Source organism: Ovis canadensis, chromosome 2, assembly GCF_042477335.2.
Source record: "Ovis canadensis isolate MfBH-ARS-UI-01 breed Bighorn chromosome 2, ARS-UI_OviCan_v2, whole genome shotgun sequence".
In the NCBI taxonomy this organism is placed as follows: Eukaryota; Metazoa; Chordata; class Mammalia; order Artiodactyla; family Bovidae; genus Ovis; species Ovis canadensis.
The window spans coordinates 142,189,040-142,206,818 of NC_091246.1; the positions used below are offsets into that span (position 1 = coordinate 142,189,040).

Sequence of the window (17,779 nt, forward strand, 5' to 3'; positions counted from 1 at the left end):
TCTACCTAAAGAAACTAAAGACCTATATATAGAAAACTATAAAACACTGATGAAAGAAATCAAAGAGGACACTAATAGATGGAGAAATATACCATGTTCATGGATCAGAAGAATCAATATAGTGAAAATGAGTATACTACCCAAAGCAATTTACAAATTCAATGCAATCCCTATCAAGCTACCAGCCATATTTTTCACAGAACTAGAACAAATAATTTCAAGATTTGTATGGAAATACAAAAAACCTCGAATAGCCAAAGCAATCTTGAGAAAGAAGAATGGAACTGGAGGAATCAACTTGCCTGACTTCAGGCTCTACTACAAAGCCACAGTCATCAAGACAGTATGGTACTGGCACAAAGACAGACATATAGATCAATGGAACAAAATAGAAAGCCCAGAGATAAATCCACACACATATGGACACCTTATCTTTGACAAAGGAGGCAAGAATATACAATGGAGTAAAGACAATCTCTTTAACAAGTGGTGCTGGGAAAACTGGTCAACCACTTGTAAAAGAATGAAACTAGATCACTTCCTAACACCACACACAAAAATAAACTCAAAATGGATTAAAGATCTAAATGTAAGATCAGAAACTATAAAACTCCTAGAGGAGAACATAGGCAAAACACTCTCAGACATAAATCACAGCAGGATCCTCTATGATCCACCTCCCAGAATTCTGGAAATAAAAGCAAAAATAAACAAATGGGATCTAATTAAAATTAAAAGCTTCTGCACAACAAAGGAAAATATAAGCAAGGTGAAAAGACAGCCTTCTGAATGGGAGAAAATAATAGCAAATGAAGCAACTGACAAACAACTAATCTCAAAAATATACAAGCAACTTCTGCAGCTCAATTCCAGAAAAATAAACGACCCAATCGAAAAATGGGCCAAAGAACTAAATAGACATTTCTCCAAAGAAGACATACGGATGGCTAACAAACACATGAAAAGATGCTCAACATCACTCATTATTAGAGAAATGCAAATCAAAACCACAATGAGGTACCACTTCACACCAGTCAGAATGGCTGCGATCCAAAAATCTGCAAGCAATAAATGCTGGAGAGGGTGTGGAGAAAAGGGAACCCTCCTACACTGTTGGTGGGAATGCAAACTAGTACAGCCACTATGGAGAACAGTGTGGAGATTCCTTAAAAAATTGCAAATAGAACTACCTTATGACCCAGCAATCCCACTTCTGGGCATACACACCAAGGAAACCAGAATTGAAAGAGACACATGTACCCCAATGTTCATCGCAGCACTGTTTATAATAGCCAGGACATGGAAACAACCTAGATGTCCATCAGCAGATGAATGGATAAGCAAGCTGTGGTACATATACACAATGGAGTATTACTCAGCCATTAAGAAGAATTCATTTGAATCAGTTCTGATGAGATGGATGAAACTGGAGCCGATTATACAGAGTGAAGTAAGCCAGAAAGAAAAACACCAATACAGTATACTAACACATATATATGGAATTTAGGAAGATGGCAACGACGACCCTGTATGCAAGACAGGGAAAGAGACACAGATGTGTATAATGGACTTTTGGACTCAGAGGGAGAGGGAGAGGGTGGGATGATTTGGGAGAATGACATTCTAACATGTATACTATCATGTAAGAATTCAATTGCCAGTCTATGTCTGACGCAGGATGCAGCATGCTTGGGGCTGGTACATGGGGATGATCCAGAGAGATGTTATGGGGAGGGAGGTGGGAGGGGGGTTCATGTTTGGGAACGCATGTAAGAATTAAAGATTTTAAAATTTAAAAAATAAAAAACTAAAAAAAAATAAATAAATAAAAATAAAAATAAAAAAAAACAAACAAAAAAAACCCAACAACAACAACAAAAAAAGAATCCTCCTGCCCATTCAGGAGATGCAAGAGACTCAGGTTTGATCCCTGGGTCAGGAAGATCCTCTGGAGAAGGAAATGGCAACACAGGCCAGTATTCTTGCCTGGGAAATCTCAGGCACAGGGAAGCCTGGCAGCTACAGTCATGGGGGGAGCGGGGTGGAGGGGGGGGGGCGGAGGGGGGGGGCGGGTGTTGCAAAAGAGTCAGAGATGACTTAGCAACTGAAAAAACAAAAAGTTGCAAAGAGACTTCATGCAGAAGTGCTGACACAGGAGAAGCTCCTCAAAGGCCACTATGAGACAAACTGGAACCTGGGGCCCTTTACTGGAGTGCTTGCACCTGAACAAATGTCTCCTCCAACGGGAGATGGTGCTGGACAGGGAGGCCTGGCATGCTGCGATTCATGGGGTCACAAAGAGTTGGACACGCCTGAGCGACTGATATGATCTGATCTGAGCAACAGAATAGAAAGTAACTATAAGGCATTAAAAATAACTGTACGCATGCGCAGTTGGGGGCAAATTATGAACCAGAAGATACAAACAGGCCAAAATGTAACTGTCACTTCTGGAGGTTCAGGGAGCAAAAGCAGAGTACCACGCATGGTCCCTGCAAACAGCACCATCAAGGGGTGGGCAGACCACCTGAGCCAGCCCTCCAGCGCGACCCTCCAATCTACTCCATCCTCTCATCATTTGAGAAAATAGCTCACCCTCCTTCCCGAGGAGTTAGCAAAGGGACATGTTACTTGTTTTTGTTCCCTCTTGCTATAGCACGGATCCCAGCAAAGCCTTGCCCAAGTTTCCCGTCTGGCCTCTAATAAATTTCTGTTGATTAAAGAGCCCAAGGCCCCAGGGCTGGGCTCCAGAAGCCCCTCATCCTGCTAGAGGGTGAGTGTTTGGAGGAGAACTCGTCCCGCCCAGCCTGGGGGCCAACCAGCCTGCAGAGGGGAATCACGTGGTCGCCATCTTCTCGGTGTGTTTCACCTGTTCCTCCAGGACGCGGCTCTCCCCCAGGGCAGAGCCCAGGGCCTGCAGAGCCAACAAGGCCTGGTTCCAGTTCTTCTTCATGAGAATGGCAACTCCCATGGCGTCCTGGGTTTTACCCCACTCTTCTTGGGGCAGCTTCCACACGTCCTGGAAGAGAGCACAGCTGGCTGCCCCACTGGTTTTGTATTTTCAAGGGACCGCTGGGTGCCCTCATGCTTCTCTTTGGCTGATTCATGGAAAAAGTGGCCCCTGCCCTCCAGAGCTACATCGTCCCAATGGAAATAGAAGTCCAGAGAGAGGTAGGTGTTAGAGGACTGCAGAGACAGGTTGACTGCGGGGTGGACTGCGGCCTCCACCTCTGTGGAATAGTTCTCAAGCATCTGGGAGCTCTTGAGTAATTGGTAATAAGGAGAGAAGCTGAAAAAATGGTGTGGCTGGTCCTGGTGGCTGAGGATAGCTGAGGGGTTGGTTCTGAAAGTTGTGACTAGAAAGAGGTAGGAGGGTGGTTGAGGTGTCGATGAAAATAATAGACAATCTGTAATAAGACTAGAAAAGTTTAATTTGAGCCAAGTTGAGGACTAGCCACTTTCACTTTCATCAAGAGGCTTTTCAGCTCCTCTTCACTTTCTGCCATAAGGGTGGTGTCATCTGCATATCTGAGGTTGTTGATATTTCTCCCGGCAATCTTGATTCCAGCTTGTGTTTCTTCCAGTCCAGTGTTTCTCATGATGTACTCTGCATAGAAGTTAAATAAGCAGGATGACAATATATAGCCTTGACGTACTCCTTTTCCTATTTGGAACCAGTCTGTTGTTCCATGTCCAGTTCTAACTGTTGCTTCCTGACCTGCATATAGATTTCTCAAGAGGCAGGTTAGGTGGTCTGGTATTCCCATCTCTTTCAGAATTTTCCACAGTTTATTATGATCCACACAGTCAAAGGCTTTGGCATAGTCAATAAAGCAGAAATAGATGTTTTTCTGGAACTCTCTTTCTTTTTCCATGATCCAGCGGATGTTGGCAATTTGATCTCTGGTTCCTCTGCCTTTTCTAAAACCAGCTTGAACACCAGGAAGTTCACGGTTCACGTATTGCTGAAGCCTGGCTTGGAGAATTTTGAGCATTACTTTACTAGCATGTGAGATGAGTGCAATTGTGTGGTAGTTTGAGCATTCTTTGGCATTGCCTTTCTTTGGGATTGGAATGAAAACGGTCCTTTTTCCAGTCCTGTGGCCACTGCTGAGTTTTCCAAATTTGCTGGCATATTGAGTGCAACACTTTCACAGCATCATCTTTCAGGATTTGAAATAGCTCAACTGGAATTCCATCACCTCCACTAGCTTTGTTCGTAGTGATGCTTTCTAAGGCCCACTTGACTCTTGATGAAAGTGAAAGAGGAGAGTGAAAAAGTTGGCTTAACACTCAACATACAGAAAACGAAGATCATGGCATCCAGTAGATCACTTCATGGGAAATAGATGGGGGAACAGTGGAAACAGTGGCAGACTTTGTTTTTTTGGGCTCCAAAATCACTGCAGATGGTGATTGCAGCCATGAAATTAAAAGACGCTTACTCCTTGGAAGAAAAGTTATGACCAACCTAGATAGCATATTCAAAAGCAGAGACATTACTTTGCCGACTAAGGTCCGTCTAGTCAAGGCAATGGTTTTTCCTGTGGTCATGTATGGATGTGAGAGTTGGACTGTGAAGAAGGCTGAGCACCAAAGAATTGATGCTTTTGGACTGTGGTGTTAGAGAAGACTCTTGAGAGTCCCTTGGACTGCAAGGAGATCCAACCAGTCCATTCTGAAGGAGATCAGCCCTGGGATTTCTCTGGAAGGAATGATGCTAAAGCTGAAACTCCAGTACTTTGGCCACCTCATGCGAAGAGTTGACTCATTGGAAAAGACTCTGATGCTGGGAGGGATTGAGGGCAGGAGGAGAAGGGGACGACAGAGGCTGAGATGGCTGGATGGCATCACTGATTCGATGGATGTGAGTCTGAGTGAACTCCGGGAGTCGGTGACGGACAGGGAGGCCTGGCATGCTGCTATTCATGGGGTCGCAAAGAGTCAGACATGACTGAGCGACTAAACTGAACTGAACTGAACTGAGGACCAGCCCAGAATCCTGCTTCCAAGATTACTCTGAGAAACTGCTCTGGAGAAGCAAGGTTTTCAACATAGTTTTATATCTTGTGAAAACAAAGAACATTGAACAAGTCAGGGTTACATTTCTTCAATGTTTCAAAAAAAAGAAAACAGGGAATTCCCTGGCGGTCCAGCGGTTAGGACTCCATGCCAAGGGCCCTGATTCAATCCCTAGTCAGGGAACTAAGATCCCACAAGCCATGTGGTGTGGTTAAAAAAACAAACAAACAGAAAAAAGACAAAAAAAAAAACAAAACAAAAACAGAACAGAGCAGTAGGTACCCAGTGAGTCAGTCCAGTCTTGGCACCTGGGAAGGGAGTCTTATCATCAAAGGAGAACCAGTGTCAGTGTCCAAGGGAAAGTGGTGTTTAACCTTAACTTTTTAACATGGACATTATTTACTTCTGGTCAGTAGGCCCTTTTCTTTAATAATTAAAGCAGTTGTACAATGTATGTTTGATAGGCCATAAGCAGGCTATTGGGGTTTTTGTTTTTTTGTTTTTTTTTTAGGCTATTGTATTTAGCATAAAATTCAAATTAACTCATGTGTAAACCAGAATGACTTCCCTGTATCTCGATGTGTGAAAATTTCTTTCATCAGAGGCTGGAGGAAGGGGTGTCCCACGTCTGTTTCGTCCAAACACTGTTAAGCAAGAGACAGATCCAAGGGACTGCCAAGCACACTGCTGAGAGTTGATTCTTTTCTTTTTATGTATAGATGTATTCTTTTATGTGCTCCCAATGCAGGAGCATTGGGATACATTTATATATAAGTGTATTCTTTTTTAAAAATTTATTTTTAATTGAAGGATAATGGCATTACAGTATTGTGTTGGTTTCTGCCACACATCAACATGAATCAGCCAGAGGTATACACATGTTCCCTCCCTCTTGTACCTCCCGTCTGCCTCCCACCCCTCTGGGTGGTTACAGAGCCCTGGTTTGAGTTCCCTAAAAATATGGAATGCTTCACAAATTTTCGCGTCATCCTTGCACAGGGGCCATGCTAATCTACCCTGTAGGCATCCGATTTTAGTATATGTGCTGCCGAAGTGAGCACTGAGAGTTGATTCTTCACTATTTGCATCTCTCACAAATTCATCCTCCTGACACGTTCCAGTCTATTCATTACAATTCAGGTTGAATGATAAATCTCCGTATAATTTTCCCCACTTACAGTTCTTTCTTTAAAAGATCTTTTAGTTGGACTATGTAGGATCTTTATTTGCAGCATGTGGGATCTAGTTCCCTGACCAGGGATCAAACTCAGGCCCCCTCCTGCATTGGGAGCACAGAGACTTAGCCACCAGACCACCAGGGAAGTTCCCTGGATAGTAGTTTTTTTACTTCATTAATGTAAAGCAAACCTTACCAAACTTTTGTGGGGGACATTTCAAGATAATTGTAAGTCAGATGTGCAAAATCCTACTGAATTATTTCAGTTGAGTAATCAAAATTCAACCTCACTGAGCCAACCTTTGGAGAAGGAAATGGCAACCCACTCCAGTATTCTTGTCTGGAGAATCTCCATGGACAGAGGTGTCTGGTGGGCTACAGTCCATGGCGTTGCAAAGAGTCAGACATGACTGAGCGACTAAGCGCAAGCCAGCCTTGGTCAGTGTAGACAACCAGTTTATCTGGATCATTTCACAGACCTCTCTAACAAGGTTCAGTGTTTCAGTTACATAGCTTAAGATCTATGACTAACACCCCCAGCCTCTGGAGGAATATGCTTTACGCACCTCTAGATGGTTCAGATTATTTCTGGTTCTGAAAGATCCAGATGCACAAGTTTTAGTGTTGACATCTTGTTATGAAATAAAGCTCATGGATATTCTTGAAGTCATAGGCTGATTTTAGTAGTTTTATTTCCCAAAATGTATGTAAGTGGAGGCCAATTCAAGTTCTTACCCAGACTCTTTCTTAGACAAGTCACAGTGGACCTTGAGTGGTCTTATTCCATGAAAAGTTGGGAGATTGGTGGATCCTTTGGGACAAATGTTAATGAGGACTTTGCCGTGTCAGACTCAAAGATTAAGGCTCTGACTACAGTACAGCATAGGGACTAAGAACATGGGCTTTGGGTTGGATAGACCTTGACTGAGGTCTGCTTCTTACGAGCTGTGTGACCTTGAGTGTTTTACTCAGCCTTTCTGAGCCTCATTTTCTTCACCTATAAAAATAGGATTTTTGTTTGGATTGAATAAGTCAACATATGTACAGTGTTTAAAACAGGGCTTTGAGTTAGTGTTGTTATTATTAGTCATGTTTCACATGCTAAATATTTTTTATTGTCATTATTCAGTTATATGAATTGTTTTCTCTGGAATTAGTTTTTCTCTTTTATGGTACTAGTTTTCCTAGACATCTCTGATCAAATTAATCATTTTTAAAAATAATGTTATTTGTTTATTTTAGACTGTGCTGGGTCTTCATTGCTGTGTGGATGTTTTCTCTAGTTGTGGTGAGCGAGGGCTACCCTGCAGCTGCGGAGCACCGGCTTCTCGTTGTGCCGGCTTCTCTTGTTGCAGCTCACCGGCTGTAGGGCTCGAGAGCTTCAGTAGTTGCAGCTCGTGGGTCTAGTTGCTCAGTGGCATGTGGGATCTTCCTGGATCAGGGATCGAACCTGTGTGTGTCCTGCAGTGGCAGGCAGATTCTTTACCACTGAGTCACGAGGGAAGCCCAATCATTAGTTATTGTTTATATGTAAGAATGAAGAATTAGATTTGACTATTTTAGTTAGCTGTCATGGATTTTCTTTATTGTTGAGACATAGATTTTTTCCTGTAGGATACTTCCCTGAATAGGAAGACTGTATGGTAACCTCAAGTACATGGAGGAACTAGTGTGACAAGCAGTCCTGCTTTAGATGCAGTGAACTTGTACACATATTTTCATGGTGGACTTAGCCAGAACAGCAGAAGTAGAAATCTTGCCTTGGATTTCTTTTCTTTCTCATTTTGTGAAGTTATAACTTAAGATAGCTAATGAAAAAGTGTGCAGAAGGTGACCAAAAAAGGTACTGAGGAAGAGTATCCCATTGGATATTTGAATGAAAGTTTTGCTACAGCTTGTGAGGACAGTTATCAAGAAGGCCAAAATCAGGAAAAATTAAAAATTGATAGAAGTCCTTTGATATTAGGAAGGGCATCTAAAGCATCACTGCAGTCTTTGAGGGGTTGTCAAAAATAGCAGGGAAAAAACTGTCCCCTAAGCTTATTATAACTTAGGGGATTTTAAGAGAAAGGAAGAATGATGTCAGTGTGTATTCTGGGGATTTATCTTTACATGAAAGGTAATGGCTGGTTAGGCTCCCATGTCTGAGAATGCATCCCATGCTGAACGATGCCTTAGCACAGAACTGGGGAGGGCTTGAAGTTTCAGTCTTTCTTTCTCTCCTCACTAGTCTCTGAAATGAAGAGTTAGAGAAGAGAGGTTTACTTTCCCTGATATAAATTATGACACTTACCCTTATGAGGCAGAAGGAGAGGTAGCTAGTTTTGGTTTTAATTAAGACCATTTGCTGTTATCTAGTATAACTTTTTTTTTTTTTTTGTCATTTATAGTTTCCTTTCAAAGAGGATGACCCTAGTGATAGGAGGGTCTTCTGTTTGAACAATATCTTCATTCCCAGTCAGAATGGAGATTTTTAGGTTTGGAGCTAAGAAGTAGCATACAATTAAGTTGATCTGCATAAAGAAGAAAGTGTGATTTAGGGTTCCTAAGGATTATTTGCAGACTGGAGGGGGTGGGGAGAACCTGGACTAGAAAGAGCAGAGCCTATGATACGCAGCAAAGAAGAAAGCTTTGGAGGACATATTATATTCAATGAGGATTTTTTTTTTTCAAGGAAGATTTTTAAAAATGAAATACTGTGCAGTTCTGGAATGAAACTCACTTCTCCCATCTTATCTGCCAAAAAAAAAAAAAAAAAGTAAATCTGCATCGTTCAATAATGCTCTGATTTCAGTGGATTTAGTTTTTAATGAAATAAAACATAGCAAACAATGTGAAAACACACATGGGCTAACCAGACACTCAGCTTCAGGGATAAAAGCATATCAAATACAATGGAAGTCCCTCCCTGAATACGACTGGATAATTTATGGCGAAGGCTTAAAGGCTTCCAGTAACATGTATATGGTATATTGATGAAGGGACACACACATACATTTTTGTTCTAAAGAGAAAACTTCAGAGAAAAATACTCCCAAATCTCTTCCCTAAACCTCACAATATTTTGGCAAAATTAGTCTCATGGTTTGGTTCCCAAACTTTTTTCGGTTATTTTTAGCTTTTTCCTCCTTGGGGACAATAAGACAGGCTGATAGTGAAGTCTCATAGTTAATAACATAGGCTTTGTAAGTTTTTTTTGTTTACTTTTTATTTTATGTTGGAGTATAGTTGATAGTTTCAGATGTACAGCAAACTGAGGCTGTTATTCATATACATGTATCTGTTTTCAAATTCTTTTCCCATTTAGGTTTGTTACTTATCATTGAGCAGAGTTCCCTGTGCTATACAGTAGGTCCTTGTTGTTTATCTATTTTAAATACAGCAGTGTGTACACACTAGTCCCAGACTCCCTAACTGTCCTTCCCCCCTTCTCCACCCCCCGCATAACCATAAGCTCATTCTGTTAGTCTGATTCTGTTTTAACAGTATGCTTTGGAATCAGATACACCTGGTTTGAAACCCCACCTCTACCTTAATCGAAGCATGTCTCCTATATTGCAGATGGATTTTTTACCGCTGAGCAACCAGGGAAGCCTCTTATTTCTCTAGCCATCATCTTTTCTTGGTGCTCAATATCCATGCCCCATGTACAGATTTGATTCAGTTGCTCCAAAGCAGTTTTTTCTAATGACTAACAGAACTCTGCACAATAGACCTATAACGCAACTGTGTATTTCAATTATCCCCATAACCCCTCCCCCCACAACTGCCTCAGTGTTGACTTAATATTATTCATTTGCTTGTGTTGGTATTGAAAACAAACTCTTAATTAAAATGGCCCAGCATCACCTGGCTCACATAGAGTGCCACAAGCAATAATCCCTAATTTAATGTACCCTTCGGCTCATACCTCCAATTTAGTTTTTGAAACTAGGAATATAAATGGATTTCATAATGGCCTGTGAGCATCAGGTGACAGATTAGAATCACTAATGAAGAGCCACTTTCTTGGGAGGATTAACATTGTGTGATTGTTTCTAGGTTCCATGGTTCCTGTAATTGAACACCCAGGTGAGGCTAAAATTGAACTTCTTGAGTGAATTATGTATGTATGACTTGTATTAACACTTTGGTTTGGTTCCTCATCTATTCTTGCACGGTGGTGGTTTAGTCACTAAGTTGCTAAGTCATAGACTCTTGAGACCCTATAGACTTTAGCCCACTAGGCCCCTCCGTCCATGGAATTTTCCAGACAAGAATACTGGAGTGGGTTGCCATTTCCTTCTTCAGGAGATCTTCCTGACCTAGGGATTGAATCTGGGTCTCCTACTTTGCGGGCAGATTCTTTCCCAACTGAGCCATCAGGGAAGCCCCCATGCATTCTTACATATATAACCATTTATCTGCTGATAAGAAGCATGAGGCTTTTCTTCTATTTTCACCTCCCCACTCTTTCATTCAGTAATTTGAAATGTTTTCTATTCCTCTGAAAATAACTTTTAGGTTGGGTATAGACAAGATAGTTATCCTCTGTTTCAATTATTGCAGTAATCCCTTAGTAAAACTCAAGTAACCCATGTTTGGGGTACAAAGGATGAGCAACGCACAGGCCTCTTGAACTGTTCCTCTACTCAGGTCAAGTTCAAGAACTCAATGCCCTCGTATAAGTCTCTCTCCTTTCCCCTCCTTTCATGATTGGTTTGACTGGAGACTCACAGGCATCCTTGAATGTTCTAAAGTTCTCTTCACTGTGGCTTCTTATAGCAGAGAGGCAGAAGAGGCATTAATAGTTTTTGAGAACCAAGTACTCAGTATGCCAGACACTTCATATACCTAAACTCATTTAATCCTCCCCACAGCCTTTGTGAGGGCGGTGTTATAATAATTCTCATCAGCAGATATGGAAATTGAGGCTCCGAGGAGATACACTGGCCAGTGTTCAAATGCGAGGGCTACTGCAAACAGTGGGGGTTCTCTAGTAGGGCAGTGCCAGTCAGAGAGAAGGCTTGCCTCTTGTCCTAATGCAAGTGAAGGTGTTGTTTGGACTGGAGAGGGCCCTGACTGAGTCAAACCCTGATTTTAAAGCCCAGTGTATTTCTGCTATTGTGTATTCCTTCCCCCAAAGCTACTAACTTCACCCAAGAGAAGCATTTTAAACATCTGACGGCACCAGGCCCTGAAAACTCTCCCTAAACAAGAGCAGCAACACTTTCAGACCCTCGCAAAGTGTGCTACCTTCACTTTAGTAGACGGTCAGCAAAAACGGTAGCAGTATTCCTTTTCCTATATCCACCGCCTCGGCGCTGTGACCTTGCAGCTCTGCACGTGGAGAGAGAGAGTTACTTCTCCACCCTTTGAATCTTGTCTGGCCTCTTCACTCACGTTGGCCAGTGCAGTGCTATGGAAGTGATGGCACATCCATTCTGAGCCCAGGCCTCAACAGCTCCCGTTCATCTACTTCTTCCTTGGGAACCCTTCCTAGTCAGCAAGTGAATAAGCCCAGGCTAGCCTGCTGGAGGATGGGAGACTGCATAGAGCAGAGATGGAGCACTCCATCGGAGGTCTTCCTGTACCAGTTGACTGCAGGTGTTTGACGGAGCCCAGCCTACGTCTGGCTCAGGTGGCAGAATTGCCTTGTTGACCCATGGACTCATTGTTTTAAACCACTAATTTTGGAGTGGTTGATACACAGTGTTAATTAACTACATGTCTCATTGGAGGATGTTTTCAGATGAGATTAACCTTCCAATTGGTGAACTGTTTTTTAAATTGAAGACTAGTCTATTTACAATGTTGTGTTAATTACTGCTGTACAGAGAAGTGATTCAGTTATACACATATATACATTCTTTTTCATTTCCATTGTGGTTTATTATAGAATCTTGGATATAGTCCTCTGTGCTTATATACAAACGCTTACAGTTGCTAACCACAGCCTCCTACTCCATCCCTCCCCCAGACCCTTCCCCTTTGGCAACACCAGTGTGTTCTCTATGTCCATGGTGCTGTTTCTGTTTCATAGATAGGTTCATTAGGGCCGTATTTTAGATGTCATGTATAAGTGATATTATCTGGTGTTAGTCTTTCTTTCTGATTTACTTTATTTAGTATAATAATCTTTAGTTGCACCCAAACGGCATTATATTGTTGCTTTTGTATTATATTTGTTGCTGCAAATGGCATTATATTGTTGCTTTTATGGCTGAGTTGTATTCCGTTGTACGTGTGTACCACATCTTCTTTATCCATTCATCTGCTTTTATTGTTTTTGTTCTGGCAACACCATGCGGCTTTCAGGATCTTAGGTCCCTGACCAGGGACTGAACCTGGGCCCCAGTGGTGAAAGGGCTGAATCCTAACCACTGGACTACCACTCATCTGTCAGTGGACATTTGGGTGGTTTCCATGTCTTGACTATTGTGAACAGTGCTGCTGTGAACATAGGGATGCGTGTACCTTTTTGAATTATCATTTTTTCAGGATATATGCCCAGCAGTGAGATTGCTGGATCGTAGGGTAATTCTAGTTTTAGTTTTCCGAGGCACCGCTATCCTGTTTTCCATAGTGGCTGCACCAGCTTACAATATAGTATATAATATAAACTCCCTCCAGCGATACAGGAGGATTCCCTTTTCTCCACATTCTCTCCAGCCTTTGCTATTTGTAAACTTTTTAATAACAGTTGTTCTGAATGGTGTGAGGTGCTACCTCACTGTGGTTTTTGATTTGCATTTCTCTAATAATTAGCAATGTTGAGCATCTTTTCATGTGCCTCTTGGCCTTCTGTCTGTCTTGTTTGGAGAAATGTCTATTTAGGTCTTCTGATCATTTTTTGATTGGGTTATTTTTTTGTTGTTGAGTAGTGTGAGCTGTTTATGTATTTTGGAAACATATTCCTTGTTGGTTGCATTGTTAACAAATATTTTCTCCCATTCAGTAGGTTGTGTTTTCATTTTGTTTCCGTTTCCTTTGCTGTGTAAAAGTTTGTAAGTTCGATTAGGTCCCATTTGTTTATTTTTGCTTTTATTTCTATTGCCTTGGGAGACTGACCTAAGAAAATGTAGGTATGGTTTATGTCAGAGAGTGCTTTGCCTATGTTCTCTTCTAAGAATTTTATGGTGTCATGTCTTATGCTTAAGTTTTCAAGCCATTTTGAGTTTATTTTTGTGTGTGGTAAGAGGGTGTGTTCCAACTTCATTGATGTACATGCAGCTGTCCAACTTTTCCAACACTACTTGCTGAAGAGGCTGTCTTTTTCCCATTGGATATTCTTGCCTCCTTTGTTGAAGATTAATTGACTGGAGGCATGTGGGTTTATTTCTGGATTCTCTGTTTGGTTCCATTGATCTGTTTGTTTTTGTGCCAGTACCATGGTGTTTTGATTACTGGAGCTTTGTGGTATTGTCTGAAGTCTGGGAAGGTTATGCCTCCTGCTTTGGTCTTTTTCTTCAGACCCAATTCTGGGCCTTTTATGGTTCCATATGAATTTTAGAATTATTTGTTCTAGTTCTGTGAAAAATGGCATGGGTAATTTGTAAGTCGGTAAACTTCAAGTAAGCAGATTGTCCTTCATAATTGGGTGGGACTCACCTCATTAGTTGAAGATCTGAACAGAACAAAGAGGCTGGCCTCCTCAAAGGAGGAGGGAGTTCCTCAGCACACTGATTTGGACTTAACTGCTCTATCAGCTCTCCTGTGTCTGCAACAGGCTGGCCCCACTGCAGCTTCCATATTGTGTGAGCCAATTCCTCATAATAGATCTCCTATGTATATACACACTTTATTGGTCCTACTTCTTGGAAGAAACTTGTTTAATATGTGCAATAACTGATACACTTGGTGATGTAGTTTATCTTTCCACTGAACCACTTCCTTCTTCATCCTTCTAGAACTTCTGCATCTTGGCTGGTCCAGAACCTGTCTTCCCCCAGAGCTGCCGAGTCTTCTTGTGTTCAGCCCTTTATCCTGCCAAGAAGACTAAACCATCAATGCATTTCCATTCCTTCCAGGTCCCTGTTGTTAACACACTGGAGACTCTTGCCCTCTGCCTATGGCTAAAGGAGGGGATGGAGGCCCCATGAGGGTCTTCTTGCAGTACCTGGCAATAGAAGAGGACTAGAACCTATTCTGAAAAATTATATGCAAACTTTTGCTCCAGTTATTTCCTTATGTTTGTCCTCCTGTTGTAGGAGTCCACTCTTCTCAACTCTCCCTGCCGAGGAAGAGTCTGAACCCTCCCTACAGGTGCCAAGTGGAGGATACTATCGCAGAAACCAGCTGTGCTTACATGCCCTGGCCCCAGCCTCTCTCTCTAAGTCTGGAGGTTCTCCCATATCAGTCAGTGCCCACAAATTCACTGTGCCTTGGGCTCACTTCCCTTTAGAGCAGGTCTTTGGACCGAATTTTTCCAACTTTAAATTGCCTCAAGAACAAAGATCCTAGCTTCCTGTAACCTTGACCTTCCCTAGCTGCTGGGAAAGCACGTGCAAAAGGAGCTAAAGTAAGGCAGGCACTTTTCCCATTCCCACGCTCTTATTCTCCGGGGTTAGTAACATTTCCTCCAGTTCTCCCATCCTTTGGTGTCAAGCAAAAGGCGATGGTAGTCTGATGACTCAGCCAACAGAGCAGCAAGGACAGACCATGGTTCTGGAGCTGCGACTGCCTCTGGGCCATCATGGCTTGAAGGAGGGCGCAGTGGCGAGTGGAGGCTTCCTCTCCATGCGGGGACACCCACGCCCTGGGCCCTGGGTCCCCTAGCCATTGCTTCTCCCAGCAGCCATGCCATGCGCTGTCAGCCTCCATCTCTAAGACAACATGGGAAATCATGGACTATGCCAGATATAGCCCGTAAAATGCTGAAGCCACTGTGGAGGACAGTATGGCAGCTCCTCAAGAGCTTAAGCATAGAATTACAAGTTCAGCAACTCCATTCCTAAGCAGGCATCGAAAGAACTAAAAGCTGAGAGTTGATATTTGTGCACCCATGTACACAGCAACATTAGTCACAGTGCCAGAAGATGGAAACAAATGTCCACTGATGGATGAGTGGATAAACAAAATATGGTATATACATGAAATACAGTGTTTTTCAGTCTTAAAAAGGAAGGACATTCTGATGCATGCATAAACCTTGAAAACATTACCCTAAGTGAAATGAGCCAGACACGAAAGGACAATTATCGAAGTACAGTTGATTTACTTTGTTGTGCTACATATATATATGTTTCTCTCATTATAGTTTATTACAAGATCCTGAATGTAGTTGCCTGTGTAATACAGTAGGACCTTGTTTATTTCCTATGTAGCAGTTGGTGTCTGCTAATCCCAAACTCTTAATTTATCCCTTTGGTATCCATAAGTTTGTTTTCTGTTGGAGTCTGTTTCTGTTTTGTAAATAACCACTCGTGCCATCTTTTTAAATGCTGCATATAAATGACAGCGTATGATATTTGTCTTTCTCTGAGTCACTTCCCTTAGTATGATAATCTCTAGGCCCACCCATGTTGCTGCAAATGGTATTATCTCATTCATTTTTTATGGCTGACTAATACTGCATTGTATCCATTTAAATACCATATCTTCTTTATCCATTCATCTGTCAGTGGACGTTTAGGTTGCTGCCATATCTTGACTAGTGTACACAGTGCGGCTGTGAACACTGGGGTACATGTCAGAATAGCGTTTTGATCTCCTTCCTCCCCTCTCCAAACCCCTTCCCAAGCTCTTCCAGAGACGAGCTTTGTACCTGTTTGCTCCCTGGAGCAAAAACATGGAACAAGTCTTCTGCTCATTTTTTGATTGGGTGTGTGTATATATATGTGTGTGTGTGTGTGTGTGTATACCTGTATGAACTGTTTTTATATTTTGGAAATTAAGCCCTTACCAGTCACATTGTTTACAAATATTTTCTGCCAGTCTATAGGGTGTCTTTTGTTTTATTTATGTGCAAAAGCATTTAAGTTTAATTAGGTCCCGTTTGGTTATTACTGATATTGCTTCCATTATGGATCCAAAAAAATAATTACTGTGATTTATGTCAGAGTGTTCTGCCTATGTTTTCCTCTAGAAGTTTTATAGTATTCAGTCTTATATTTAGGTGTTTGATCCATTTTGAGTTTTGTATGCAGTGTTAAAGAATGTGCTGTTAATAATTTCATTCTTTTCCATGTAGCTGTTCAGGTTTCCCAGCACCACTTACTGAAAGGCCTGTCGTTTCTCCATTAAGTAGTCTTGCTTCCTTTTTTTGTAGATTAATTGACTGTACGTGTATGGATTTATTTCTGGGTTTTCTATCCTGATTCCATTAAGCATTGTGTTTGTTTTTGTGTTGGTACTGTGGTTTTGATTCCTGTAGTTTTGTGTATAGTGTAGACTGCAGTCAGGGAGCATAATTCTTCTACCTCTTCCTTCTCAAGATTGTTTTGGGTATTCAGGGGTTTTTGTGTTTCCATACTTTGTTCTAGTTTTGTGAAAAATGCCACTGTAATTTGATAGGGATTGCATAGAATCTGGATAGAATGGTCATTTTAACAATATTGATCCTTCCAATCCAAGAATGTGGTATATCTTTCCATCTGTTTATTATTGTTGTTTTTCAGTCACTAAGTCGTGTCTGACTCTTTGCGATGCTATGGACTGCAGCATGCCAGGCTTCCCTGTCCTTCACTATCTCCCCAGGCTTGCTCAAACTCATGTCCATTGAGTTGATAATGCCATCTAATCATCTCATCCTCTGTTGCCCTCTTCTCTTCCTGCCCTCAATCTTTCCCATCATCAAGGTCTTTTCCAGTGAGCTCTTTGCATCAGGTAGCCAAGCTCCAAAGTATTGGGGCTTCAGCATCAGTCCTTCCAATGAATATTCAAGGTTGATTTCCTTTCAGATTGACTAGTTTGATCTCCTTGCTGTCCAGGGAACTCTCAAGAGACTTCTCCAGCACCACAGTTTGAAAGCATCAATTCTTTCCTGTTCAACCTTCTTTATGGTCCAGCTCTCATATTCATACATGACTACTGGAAAAACCATACCTTTGACTAGATAAACCTTTGTTGGCAAAGTGATGTCTCCACTTTTTCATATACTATCTAGGTTTGTCATTGGACTTGCCTAATAGCTCAGTTGGTAAAGAATCCACCTGCAATGCATGTGACCCCCGTTCGATTCCTGGGTTGGGAAGATCAGCTGGAGAAGGGATAGGCTATCCACTCCAGTATTCTTGGGCTTCCCTTGTGGCTCAACTGGTAAAGAATCTGCCTGCAGTGTGGGAGACCTGGGTTCAGTCCCTGGGTTGGGAAGGTCCCCTGGGTAGGGAAGATCAGCTGGAGAAGGGAAAGGCTACCCACTCCAGTATTCTGACTTGGAGAATTCCACAGACTTTATATAGTCCATGGGGTCACAAAGAGTCAGATATGACTGAATGACTTAAAAAAAGAAAAGTTTTGTCATAGCTTCCCTTCCAAGGAGTGAGCATCTTTCAATTTCATGGCTTTAGTCACCGTCCACAGTGATTTTAGAGCCCAAGAAAATAAAATCTGTTACTGTTTTCACGTTTTCCACATCTATTTGCCATAAAGTGATGGGAC

At 41.9% G+C, this 17,779-nt stretch overlaps 1 non-coding gene across 1 annotated transcript; it reads right to left on the reverse strand.

Moving 5' to 3' along the window:
* Positions 1-5,976: 5,976 nt before the first annotated feature.
* On the reverse strand, positions 5,977-6,083 carry LOC138434813 (U6 spliceosomal RNA). The gene has a single exon (XR_011254892.1). It is a non-coding gene; the product is annotated as a U6 spliceosomal RNA (small nuclear RNA).
* Positions 6,084-17,779: the final 11,696 nt, after the last annotated feature.